The following is a 12,792-nucleotide window of genomic DNA, read 5'->3' on the forward strand; positions in this document are numbered from 1 at the left end:
TAGAAATGGGGAGAAAATAAATAAATAAAAAAGAAAAATATACAATCTAATTAGGAAAATAAAACATATATACAGATAACGATAATATCAGTTAGAATATGGAAAGTACAAGGAATTCCAAAAAAGGCAGATTTAGGGAGGTAGGGATCAACTCTATTTTACGGTAGTTAAGTCCATCTATCTTGTCCCTAAATAATTTTTTCTATCTGTTGAAGTGACAAAAAACAAAAATCTCTCCTCAATGATCATGATAACTATTTTATTCCATTAAAAAATTGTTATCATTGTCCTGGGATTCAGTGGTGTATTTGGTACAAGATGTATGTCAAATTCCATTTCCTGACAAATTAGCAAACAGACCTCCAAACTATATTAGTTAAATGGTAAATATTTTCTCTAATTTGAATATCTGTGTGTATCTATATCTATAAAATGTTTTCTAGGTTTATCTGTCCTTTGATATCAGGAACTGATGCCATGACTTGCAAGTGAATTGGATTAAGTGAGGGAGGCTTGTGCAAAGTCACCAGCTTCATTTTCTCCTCCAGAGTCATCTGGGTCCAGCAGCAAAATATAAGTTAGGATGGCAGCAGATGGTCCCAGAAGTAGCAGGAGACCTTGGCCTTTTTAAGCTAAGGTCTTGCCCAGATCTCAGTTTGACTAAGCGACACCCATTCAGTGAATAAGGCTAGGTAAGAAATGAGGCAATAGATGGGCTAGTTTGCTTACTTTAAGAAATGGATAGAAATTTTTCAGAAATGTTACAGAAATCAATATTGGTTTAATCAAGATTTTCTCTTTTGGTGCTTTAGCTAATCTCCATGTTCTTGTATTGTGTAATAAAACCAATACATGTAGTATCATTATACATATATAAATAAATTGACTCACTTCTCTAAATCATAAATTGTGAAATAATTGATTTAATGTCAAGGAATTTTAAAAACATCATATATAGTATAGCAAAGGATTTTTATTCTCATAATAATCAACATGATATGTGTGATGATTACACAAACTATCTAAATACTTTAGAACTCCAATTTTCTGAGGAGATTCTGGTTTGTGAGTCAGAGACACACTATATCTTAAAGCCATAAATCAGGGATTGTGACATGATCACAATTCTAGCATTCCTATGCTCACGAATGTTAGGTCTTGCCTTTCTTCTACTTCTAACCTAATTTTTGATCTTTGTTGGAGCTTCATGTTCTTGTTCATCAAATTTTCCTAAATTACCTTCTGATAATCTGCATTACATTGTATTTTGACCTTTGCCTCCTTTTTCTCTCTTTTTTTACTCTTATTAATTCTCTTCCACATTTTCATTTTTATTATATTCCATAGTATCATTTAGACCTTTATTCCTTCTGTAGTATCATTGTAATTTGTACCTCCATTACACACCCACACGCAACATACACGCACCCAAATATACCAATGTGCATACATCAGGATATAACAAAACAATTGTCTTCATTCATTAGTCATACACTGTGAATAGAATTTTTTTAGAACACATTTGTAAATCTCATAGTTTGAATGACTTTCAAAGTCCATAGAAATATTTTGTCATATAATACATAGTAATTTTTGATGTATTTCCCTTTCAGTATAATGAGCAAAGGAAGGAAGCTTAATGTCCAAAATAAATTTAGTGAAACTCAAGCTTCATTAAAAATGGAAAACAATCTCCTATAAAGTTCACAACTTGAAAATGAGCAGTCCTACTTTGAGGGTGCCAAAGCCAAGGAGAGGTGAGCTCTTTATGTTGACTATTATTTAGCCAAGAATACTTTCTAAGGCCTATAAATGGGGCAGGGGATAGAGTGCTGGGCCTGGAGTCAGAAAGAACTTCATTTAAATCTAACATCAGATATGTATTCAATGCGTAACCTGGACTAACTTTTTAATTTCTCAAAACTTGCTTCCTCATCTATAAAAGAGGAATGATTGTACTGGCACTACCTGTCATATAGGGTTTTAAGGAAAGCTCTTTGTAAATCTTAAAATGCTGTTAAAATGTGAACTAAAACAATAGTTCCTCCTTATCTCAGTTTGCAAATATAAGCTCCCTCTCATAACCTTTATTCTTCCTACCTTATATTTTGATCTTTAGTCCTTGTTTGATATTTTTTCAATTTGTAATGATCTGCATTACACACACACACACACACACACACACACACACACTCATGCGCACATGCTGGGAAGACAAAAATTGTCTGTATTCGTTATTCATCCATTGTATGTAAAGAATGTTTTTATGATACGTTGTAAAATGCCTTGCTTTGAATTTTAAAGTCGATAGAATCTTTTCTGTCATGTTAAAGATTAATATGACCTCATGGATCCTTTCCTTCCAGTGAGCTGAGCAAAGGAAGGCATTTTGAGACCTAAAATTACTATGACGAAACTGAGGGGGCCTTAAAAGAGGAAAGTGATCTTCACCAAAGTTCTCAACTTGAAAATTATCAGTCCTATTTTGAGGATTCCCAACTCAAGAAGAAGTGAGTTCATTTAAGTATTGGTTATCCAAGAAGACCCTTTTAAAAAAATTTTAATTTGTGGAATAAAAGAAGCAATTCCATAACATAGTAGAATTAAAAAGATGATTGAACATGAAATTGCAAATTCATTTTGTAAAATTTGCTATTCATTTCAAATATGTAACAAAGTTATAATGTGAATTTTTTTTCTTCCCTCTCCTCTACCCTACCATAGAGATGGCTAGCATTAGACACAAGTAAGAGTGTATGTGTATGTATATATGTATGTATCTAAAATTATCCTATGCATTTTGTCAGTTCTTTCCCTGGATGCAGATAGTGTCTGTCTTCATATGTCTTTTATTTTTAATTTACGTATTTCTAATAGTCAAAATGACTTAGTCACTCAAAGTTGTTCTTAAAATGACATTGCTGTTACTGTATACAATGTTCTCTTAGTTCTGCTCATTTCTCTCTTCACCATTTTGTGTAATTTTTTTCTTGCCTTTCTAAGATCATCAAGCTTATAATATAGTAGCATTCCCTCACAACCATACACCACAATTTGTACAGCCACACTCCAGTTGACGGATAGCCCTGCAATTTGCAGTTCATTTTCACTACAAAGAGAGCTGCTATAAACATCCCATTCACAAGCCTACTGTTGGATGTACTGTTTGGTGGAGTGGATCAAGTGCTGGACCTGGACTCAGGAAAAACTGAGTTCAAATCTAGCTTCAGATACTTATTAGCTGCCTAATCCTAAACTTCTGCTTTCTTATCTATATAATGGGAATACTAGTACTGAAACCAGTGTTTTAGGAAGATGATGTAGAAGCAACAAGAAAAAAAGAATCAGAAAGGGGGAATGACTTGAAATACACAGACCAATAAGGATGCTGTTGTGATAATGTTGATGTAAGAGCATATGTACCTAATTTCTGTGGTGACAACTGAATGAAAAGGAAGAGCAATAGATAGGAGAGGTACTGCAAAGGAAGAAAGAATAGGGCTTGGCAACTAATTAGATGTTGAGGGTAATATAAACACAACTATAAATAGATTCTTAAGAGGTAGGGAATATTTATATATCCTCTTTTAGCCATCCATTACTATATGACTGGAAAAATACCATGCTTTATGCAAGAATGGCAGGGGACTTGGCCCTTGGTGGGATTAAGACTCCAAAGCTGGCCATGGCACAGAATAGCCACAATCTATCACCTTATAAAAAGACTCTCCATGAAAGGCGCAATGCCTATAACTCAACCATGTGAAGAACGTGATACAAAGGAATAGATATTAGGCCTGTGATATCATTGGTATAAGGAAATTCCAAAAAAGCATCATTCCTTCTATAAACACAGTCCCTGTCAGCCCCTTCTCTGCAACATAAAGTCTTGAAGAATGCATTAGAGCAATAAAAAGGAAGTCACTAGTCCAGAGTCACACAGCTAGTATGTGTAAGAAGCAGGACTTAAACCCAGGTCTTTGTGCTTCCAAGTGCAGCTCTCTGTCCATAGTGCCATAGTACTTTTCATGATACAAAGATCTTGTCAAATGGATTAGTAATATTACAGGGCTAGGAAAAGGATAGTCAACCTCACCTCCTGAAATAACCTTAGTTTCAATATCTTAATAAAACCTATATTTACTAGAAGACACAGGTATCCCTCAGGACCCTTGGGAGGTCTGAAACAATAGCTGGGGAAAAGAGCTAGAAGTCTGTGACTCAGAAACTACCATGTGGATCAATAGTCAGGCTCTCAGGTATGTGAAGAAGGAGGGTATTAACTTTCAGTTGTAATATATAAGAGCAAAGGAGTTATCCAGGGAAGATCCACTGTATACTAAAGAACCTAACAAAAGCCTTCCAAAAAATAAGGGATGAAGTAAGAGTGAATAAAAATTCCTCCCAACTTCTAGATGATGTGACTTGGTATTTTATCTGATCTTGACAACTTCTCAAAACTCTCCAAAACGGGAAATATGCGCCAAACATAAAACAATTTAAGTTGTCACCATGGTCTGGGATACCAGGAACCAAAAGGAAGGTTAACAGAAACCCATGAGACAATATCTACCTTGAGTTCACTTAGCATTTCTCCCACACTACCAGTATGCCCATCCTCCCAGAACCTAAGTGATTTAAACCCCAAACCAGAGAAATCAACCCTGGTTATAATACTCTGTATTCCTGGGTCAGAGAACTGACAAACAAAGGGACTGGGGCAGGACACTGTGTGTGTGTGGGGGGGGGAGGGAATAGGGAAAGACTGTGTGGAACTCCAGCAAGCCTAAGAAAAGAGTCCAGCATTCAGTTTGGGTTAGTTCTGTTCTGCTAAAAGCCATGTGTGGCAGAAACCTAGGCTGGTGAACTGTGAATTGCCCAGAGTGGGAGGACGCAAGCATTCTTTTAGATCTCACCCCCAAGGAAACAACCATGGGGGAGGGAGAGTCAGAAAGTGAGCAGTAGAGGAAAGGAATGGAAAAAAGGATAAACTTACCAAAATCTTATGAGGAAAAAAGCACAGAGACCTCAAACATAAGCAAATAAATCACAAGGAAAACATCAACAGCAGAAGGAAACAAGTTTATATTAATAAATACTACTAAGACAAACAAATATGACTCAACACTGAATGAGACAGAGCACCCTGTGGAACTTGAGGAGCCAACATGCTGTTCATAAGTAGCTTAAAAGAAAAATGAGAACTATGAAAACATCATGTATTGGCCTGCAGAGCAGATACAACTTCTCAAATAGAAAAAAAACTTAAATCAGTAATCACAAGTCTTGCCAGAGAAACATAAGAGAGGACAACATATTAAGAATGCAAATAAGAAATGATGACAATGTCAAAGAAAAGTAGCATCAAAAGAAGCCATGCTCTCAATTTTAGCAAAACATATTGATGTTGAAGACTGTGTGTGTAGATGAAATCTAACAATCATAAGTCTCCCAGGAGAACACAAGTCAAAGAAGTGAAACACCATAATATGAGAAAAATATCCAGATCTTCTGAACACGGAAAATGAAAGACCAATTGAAATAATGCATGGATATCCTAAAAAAATACAACAACATACCCATAGCTAAAAACTCTAAGAAACATTGTAGTTAAATTTAGCAATTCAATTCAGAAACAACAAATTCTGCAAGTATAATGGTAAGCAAAGTGGGATTTTTTGTTTTGCTCTTTTTTTCTTGTGGAGTTCTAGTTCTTCTCAGTGCTAAGGTGACCAAGTGCCTCTGATTGAGCCTTGCCTTTGATTGAATCAAGAGTCTTTGATGATGTGCTTAAGTCATAAGAAAGCCTAAGTCATATGAGTTTGAGTCACATGATTGTGACACCCTCTGACCCTGAAGTGTATATATATACTCTGAGGTTAGCATTTTGTTGGCGGCTCACTCACTGGAGGAATGTTAGTGTGATTTGACCAGACAAGACTCCGGGTAGCCATTAAGGAGCCCCCTGGCTTTGAAAACCCAGATGTTGGTGCTTTTCTCTCTGGCACCTATGTATGTATGTATTGCTGTGGACAGACAGTTAGAAGCCCTCTCTGCTGATTTGTGTTATTTGCTCTGTTTATATAATTTCTGCTTGTAATTTCTGTTTGTGTTTTCTTTGAAATTCAGGGTGCTGACTTTTTACCCTGAATGAAGTGTTTTAATTAAAGTGAGATTGTAAACCCCTTAAAGTTGCTTTCCTTAGAAAAGCAGATCAAAGAACCTGTGCTAGCAACCCTCCTGTGTGAAGGTGTTATTGGCCTTACACCTCCACAGCAGCTGCTAGTAGCATTGTTGTTACAGCAAGTGATCAGGAGAAAGATTTCCAAATATAAAGGAAAGGAAATTCAAATAATACAAGACTCTTCTGTACACATTAGAAAATGCAGGAGAAAATGGAATAAATAATGTGTTCTGAAGAGCAAGGGAGCTCAAGTTGTAACCTAAAGTGACCTACCCTGCAAATATGAGTTTAATCATAAATGTAAAAAAGGAGACGGATATTCAAGAATAAAGAGGTGCTTGAAACATTCTTCAAAAGAGAACTAGAACAGAAGGCATTAAATACTTCTCAAACATCCAAGACAGCAGAAGTGGAGAAGGGGTGAATAAATGCAGTATCTAAGGACAGCAACAGTAACATTCTACCAACAGAGAGACTAGTAAGAGATTTCTGTCTAAGTGTACATAAGGAGACAGTGGTAAAAATGAAAGTGAGATGGGAGATAATGGTGGAAAAGTAAGCCTAGGGCATTATGGTTGGAATTTTGTAATATTCTACCTACTGTTGAATCAATTTTTTTTGTTGGAATATATTACAAAATGGTAAGATGCAGGAAAAATGGAGAGGTCAACTGAAGATAAAGGAGAGTGAATGATGTGTCTGGGTCAGATTGAGTCCTTGAAATAAGGAAAAGGCAATCTTTTTGCTTTTTCATGAAGAGAAGAGCCTCCAAGGAAATATCTGAGGAGGAAGGGGAAAGGATTGAAAAGTGGAGGGGATGAGAGATAGGCCTTATTTTAATACTGGGAACGGTTTCCACTGATCAGTGCTCCTGTGGGTAAAAAGAGGTATTCTATAAGGGAAGATAGGGTCCTTATGCTGCATACAGTTTATGGGAATTTGGTATTTTAAAAGACCATTCATCCTGCTTTGGTTAGGGGGGAGGGAATTGGAACTCTTGAGGGCAACCAATCTCAGGGGGACTGGGAAGGCAAAAACTCAGTGAAGAGATTTTGAAGCAAATAGGAAAGGAAGATGACGAAAAGGAGAGTATAAGAAAATGGTTTTCATATTCAGAGAAAAGATGGGGGAGATGGTTGCATTGGACAGTGTCTTCTATCTTCTAAGAAGAGATATTTTTCATGGAGTCAGAATGGAAAGGGGAAATCTGAGGGGTAAATTCTACAAGGTAGTGGCAGAAGCTGTTTAGAGGGAAGAGTCCAGAATGGATACCTCAGAAGTTTTAACTCTATGAGGAATACAGAAAATAGGGAGAGACTAGATAGTTATAGGGATCTTGAACCAGAGAAGGAGGATCAAGAGTAAACAAAAAAAGAGGATAGGTAATGAAAAAATGAATTAAAGATTTTTTTTTCTTAAGAACAAAACCATTATATTTCTACTAGTAGGTGGAGATGATTTTATAATAGGGAGGGATTTTATGAATGGCAAATAATACAAATATGCTTTATTTTGGAAAAATGTTTACATAAGTAATGAGACACTTTGGAAACACTCCTGCTTAACCATGTTACTGAACAAAAACCATGCCCCTTATGCACAAATATCTTCCTCTTCAATGTATATTTGGATATAGGAAGACAACACTTGATTTAAAAAATTGACCTCATATTAAGGCCTGGTCACCTAAGTGTAAACAATGTAGAATGAATTAACCATATATAGTTCTAATACTAGCTAGAGCAAATCTGTGGTGTCTGTGTTTTGAGAGCTATGGAACACATACCTTCACTTACCCTCCTGGAAGGGCTGCTGCATCGCAGTCTAAGATGTGTTTTTGGCAAGCAGGACTGGAGAAGAAGTTCAAATAAGCTTTACAAACCATTTAGAGTGAATTACTAGTGTTCTCTTTATGTACATTAAGAAACCAGAAACAATAGAAAGACACCATTTAGAAGTTATTCTTGTCACTTTGGTGCAAATCTTTTCCATTTTTATTTGTGATTTATGCACTTGTCTGCTTCATACACTTACAATACATACTCTAGTAACCTGCCACAAAGTATTAAAGCACAATTTGCCTATTATTCCTTAGGCAACTACATTTTTCAAGTTTTAATATTTATTCTTCTCTATCCAGACTGTATCAGCAGTTCTTGAATATTATATCCACATATATATGTACATATATGTATATATATGTACATATATGTGTATATGTGTATGTATACACACACATATAAATGGGGTAACTATTCGAAAAATGCAGATGCCTTTAGCAACCATGTTACTAAAGGGAAGTGAATTTTCAGAAAAGGAAGAAAGCAAATAAGTTCCCTTGGAGGGAATGTAGGTCAAGTCTTTGGATTAAAAAACAAACAACACAGACACCCCCCAAAAATTTTTTTACAGGAGACACTAGTCATTAAGGAATTTCCAGAAAATGCCCCTTTTCCACCAAAGGGATCTGAAAAACCTCATTCCAAATATTTGAAAATCTACAGCTACCAAGATGCCATTAAGTGGCAATCAGTGGTCAGAAGACAAAAGATGGCTATTGATATATCTTGCAGCATGGCATCTTTAGCTATTGATTGATCTGTTAAAACCATTGGTGTGCCAAAAGTGCTATCAAGGTTAAGGGTGAGAGGGTATTGAACACATTACCTGCCCATTTGTGAGAGGGCTTTCATGGTTAAGAAATTTTCTAACCAGTGCATAAAATACAGGACATATCTCTTTCTCTTTCTTTTTCAGTGTTAAAAATAACTGAGTTAAAAAATTCTACAGGTAGATACAGTCACAAAAGGAAGTTATATGGCAAGGATCACACACACCATCAAGACAATGCTGTTGGTTCAACAGCATTCTAAGAATCTAGAAAACTGTTAACTTTGAAAAATCTAGGAAAATATCATGCTTTTTTATAAAACACCTACTTATAAGACCATACATTGAATCTTTTTTATTTGTTTTCTTCTTCTTCTTCTTCTTCTTCTTCTTCTTCTTCTTCTTCTTCTTCTTCTTCTTCTTCTTCTTCTTCTTCTTCTTCTTCTTCTTCTTCTTCTTCTTCTTCTTCTTCTTCTTCTTCTTCTTCTTCTTCTTCTCCTCCTCCTCCTCCTCCTCCTCCTCCTCCTCCTTCTTCTTGTTACAATTGGAGAATTTCATACCTAGCCTCAAGCATTTTGCATTTCTTTGCCAATTTTGTAGTCAAACATCTTGTTCCAGTAGACTTTGGTGTGGGTGACTGGAAGCTTCTGGCACAAGGCCTTGAATGTGGTATCTGACATTGTCTAATTGTTCTCACTAATAGTGGTCTGATGCTTCTTTTTTGGCATGTTCTATGATTTTAATAAATTCCTTGGCAGCTTGCACATCATCAGTAACAATTATTGAGTCCTGTGCATGTCTATGACTAATCAACTGAACATTGCTATCTTCATAGTAATGAACCTGAATCTTTAGTACTCCAACCCCCTGAGCTATAGGTGGTGTCATGGGAAACTTCCACTCTGATCTCCAATGACCATTTAAGAAGTTTTAATGCTAAAATTGGTGCCTCTCAATGTAGGCAATAACAGTCTTCTGCCCATCTATAATTTTAGCAGAAACAGTACAGAAGCCATTGGAATAATGATTTTTTACATAAGCCCTTAGTGTACTGTCACAAGATTCCCTCCATAACTTCAGAGCTCCATCTATGTCCTCTGATTTGGGGTCACTTGCTTCTTTCCATAAATGATGAAAGTGAAAGAAAACTTTATTGCTTGGATCTAAAAAGAAATGCCACTACCCAGGTCACCATGATCTGTAATTAAGATCTGATCTTCATACCTTTCTATTTTCACTGGAGTGAACTGATCCATATTATACTGGGTAAATACATGAGCTATCCCTTTCCAGAGAAGATTTTCATTGTTAAATAGTAGCTGGACATCATTAAATACTTCATTAAATTATCTTAGCAGAGCATGAGCGATGAACTTGGCAACCATCCATACCCTGTCCTCATCCTACACCCAATCCTCAAAGTTGGCCATCTTGGGCTTCTCTGTGAATGAAATTTTCATAGGACTATGTGAAAGAGAAGAGAGGAACAGGTAATCTGTTTAACTGAGAGGAAAAAAAGAAGAGAAGAAGGTAATAACTAGATAAAAGCAGAAAAGCAAAACAGTTTCTGTTGTTTGTCCATATTTTCAGACCACCAATGATATCATGACATAGGGGAGATGGGTTCAGGAACCACAAACAAATGATGAGGACCCAAATGGTGCAGCACCCTATCTACTCAGTTTCTCTACTAAAAAAATTTAGAAGGGAAACAGATCATATGCTTCTCAACTATAAGTAAGAAATGTGTTTTGACCAAACAAGATATAGAGCCAATTACAAAATATAAATTAGAATAACTTTGATTATATGAAATTTAAAAGCGTCTGCACATCCAAAATTAAAACAACTAAGACAAGAAGGGAAAAAGGTCAGTACCAAATTTCTCAAATAGGTCTTTTGTGTCCAAGATATAAATGATGAATATGTATATATGGGTGTATATACATAAAGTATATACATGTATGAATACATACACATGCATATATACACATACATAAATGATCAAAGGATATGAAGAAACAGTTTTCAAATGAAGAATTGTGAAGTATTCATGAGTACGTGAAATAATGCTCCAAAATAATAATAAGAGAAATAAAAATTAAAAGAACCCTAAGGTTTCACCTCACATCCTACACATTGGCAAAGATGACCAAAAAATGGCACTGTTGGGGATCTTGTGGGAAGATAGATACACGGATACATAGTTGGTGGACCTAAGAATTGGTATGTAAACATAGTGATGAAAATGTCCTTACTTGTTAAACCAGAGATTCTACTACTGGAGCTGTTAGCCAAAGGAAACCACTGATAAAAAACAATTCTCCATATACACTAAAATGTTTACGGCAACACTTTTTGTGATAGTAAAGAATTGGAAACAAAGTAGATGCCCATTGATTGTAGGAATGGTAAACAAATCTTGGTGCTTAATTTAATGAATGATTACTGTGCTGTAAGAAATAATGCCATGAATAGGGAGATACATGGAAAGATTGACATGAATTGATGTATGTTAAAGGAAGCAAAGCCAAGAAAATGATATACACAGTTACTGCAGCATGTAAATAGAAAGAACAACCACACACATACACAAAAGTTAAAATTGAATGTAGCACAATGATTGAGATAAAGCATGGCTCTCTAATAATAGATAAAAGAGGATACTGCAAACATATCCCTTCATGGAGGTGGGAAGTCCACAGTTGTTAAACATTACATATGTTTTCAGATTTTTACAATGTATTAATTAGTTGGGCTGATTTTTTTTCTTCTCCTTTTCTGTCATTAAAAATACTATTTGTTACATGAGATGGTTCTCTGGGATGAGTAGGAATAAGGATAGGGGAGATAATAACGATGATTTGGAAAAAAAAAAACAGCAGAAAGTATAAATGAAATTTTATTTTAAAAAAATTCCTCAGACTACTATTCCTCTCCTTACCTCTGGTATCTTTTCTTTTCTTTTTGTTTTGTTTTTGGAGTGGGGAGGGCAGGACAATTGGAGTTAAGTGACTTGCCCAAGGTCACACAGCTAGTAAGTGTGTCAAATGTCTGAGGTTAGATTTGAACTCAGGTCCTCCTGACTCCAGGGCCAGTGCTCTACTCACTGAGCCACATAGTTGCCCCCTAGTATCTTTTCAATAAAAATTCTGAGTTTGTATCTATCTACTCTCTCCCATTTAAAAATGGGAGGGTGTCCCTTTTGGATTTTTTTTTTCATGTTTATGCAAACTACTCAAAAGCATTTTGGTGTAGTGGAGAGAACATTGAACCAAGAGTCGAAAGACTTTTGTTCCCATCCCAGCGTTACCAGACCTCGTGCAAGTCCCAAAATCTCTTGAGAATTCAGTTTCCCCATTTGTAAAATGAAAGAGGTTAGACAACATAATCTTTCAGAATGAATTGAGCCCTAAAATTTTGTATGCTTTATAAGCATTGCAACATCATGGAACCTCCAGCTAGAAAATGAGATGTAAAAAGATATTCAGATCATAGACATTGGGATTAGACTTCTAAATTCTTAAAGTACTGCGGGATCAGAGCAGATATAATCCAAAACTGTAGACACAGCTGTGCCCAGTAAAGTAAGTTTTTAAATTTTCTTGATTTACATTTTTTATAAATAACAGGACATTAAGATTAAATCAAAATTCCCCCCCACATCTGTATTTTTAGTTTTTGTTTTTGTGTTTTAGGGCCAAACAAATACCATCACTCAAATATCCTAGAAAAATTGAGGGCTTGATCACCACCTTTTTCCTAATATATGAAACGAGAGTCTCAGCCTGTAGATGGTGGTCTGATACCATTTAAAACTGTAGGTTGAAATTTTTTAGATTCAGTTTTTAGGAAACCATAATATCCTTTTGCTTTATTTAAATGTTGTAGACCTCTAATTTAGTTTAAAAATTATAGTACATGCATCTCTCATAATAATTTTTAAAGGTTCCATAATTTTCATTTCTTTTTTTTTAATGAACTAGTGGAAAAACACT

The 12,792-nt window shown here is 35.6% G+C and overlaps 1 protein-coding gene and 1 pseudogene across 1 annotated transcript in view; both read right to left on the bottom strand.

Annotated features, from left to right (window-relative positions):
- MYCT1 (MYC target 1) overlaps positions 1 to 12,792 on the bottom strand; it is a 135,093-nt gene that overhangs the window by 28,538 nt on the left and 93,763 nt on the right. The gene's annotated exons all lie outside the window — the stretch shown is intronic.
- On the bottom strand, positions 9,361 to 10,224 carry LOC118858005 (annotated as a pseudogene).

This window comes from Trichosurus vulpecula, chromosome 7, assembly GCF_011100635.1.
Source record: "Trichosurus vulpecula isolate mTriVul1 chromosome 7, mTriVul1.pri, whole genome shotgun sequence".
Lineage (NCBI taxonomy): Eukaryota > Metazoa > Chordata > Mammalia > Diprotodontia > Phalangeridae > Trichosurus > Trichosurus vulpecula.